Source organism: Theobroma umbraticum, unplaced genomic scaffold, assembly GCF_002168275.2.
Source record: "Theobroma umbraticum cultivar Fairchild unplaced genomic scaffold, ASM216827v3 scaffold_44.0, whole genome shotgun sequence".
NCBI classification, from domain to species: domain Eukaryota; kingdom Viridiplantae; phylum Streptophyta; class Magnoliopsida; order Malvales; family Malvaceae; genus Theobroma; species Theobroma umbraticum.
The window spans coordinates 11,923,710-11,924,449 of NW_018397255.1; the positions used below are offsets into that span (position 1 = coordinate 11,923,710).

At 40.8% G+C, this 740-nt stretch overlaps 1 long non-coding RNA gene across 1 annotated transcript in view; it reads right to left on the minus strand.

Annotated features, from left to right (window-relative positions):
- Positions 1-740, minus strand: part of LOC149527660 (uncharacterized) — a 20,629-nt gene that overhangs the window by 621 nt on the left and 19,268 nt on the right. The window lies entirely within an intron of this gene.

A 740-nucleotide genomic window follows, 5' to 3' on the forward strand; every position in this document is an offset into this window, starting at 1 on the left:
CATTGTGCCGATCATGGAACCAATGTTGGAACATGCCTATGATGCACTCTATCAGGACGGTTATTGGCATTTTCCTTGCATGCCTGAGGTAGGAATTAATACACTTCATAATGTTGGATGTAATTAGCTTGTATCACCTTACTGGTGACCATGCACATGCCCATCTCTCAGGGCCTAATATCATAAAGTCATAAGTATGTTTGCAAACCTGTTTCAACTGATTCATATGTCTGTTAAAATTGGCGAGCCTATAGCACTTGGCATCCAATGTGAATATCGCGCCAACATCTCCGCGCTTGAACATGTTTTTAATGTTTTTTCCTAGGTGGTAATTGCATAGACTGTAATACGCGTCCTTGTACACTTTCTCAACTACATTCTTAAAGCCAAGATGTTGATCAGAAATGAACATTGCATTTTCAGGGCAACCAATTGCACGACGTAATTGGGTAAGAAACCACAGCTAAGACTCTTCGTCCTCCATGTCGCCAATGCCAAATGAAACTGGATATATCTGTTCATTCGCATCTTTTCATAGTGCAACAAACAGAATATCCTTGAATCTACCTTCCAGATGTGTGGCATCGATAGCAACTATAAGCCGCATTACAGCACTTAACCCCCGAATACTTGAGCTGAATGCCCAGAAACAATATTTGAATCATTGTTCCCCATTCGTAACGACATTCATGATGGTACCAAGATTTTCATGTTCCAACATACGGAAATATGAGAGGAGG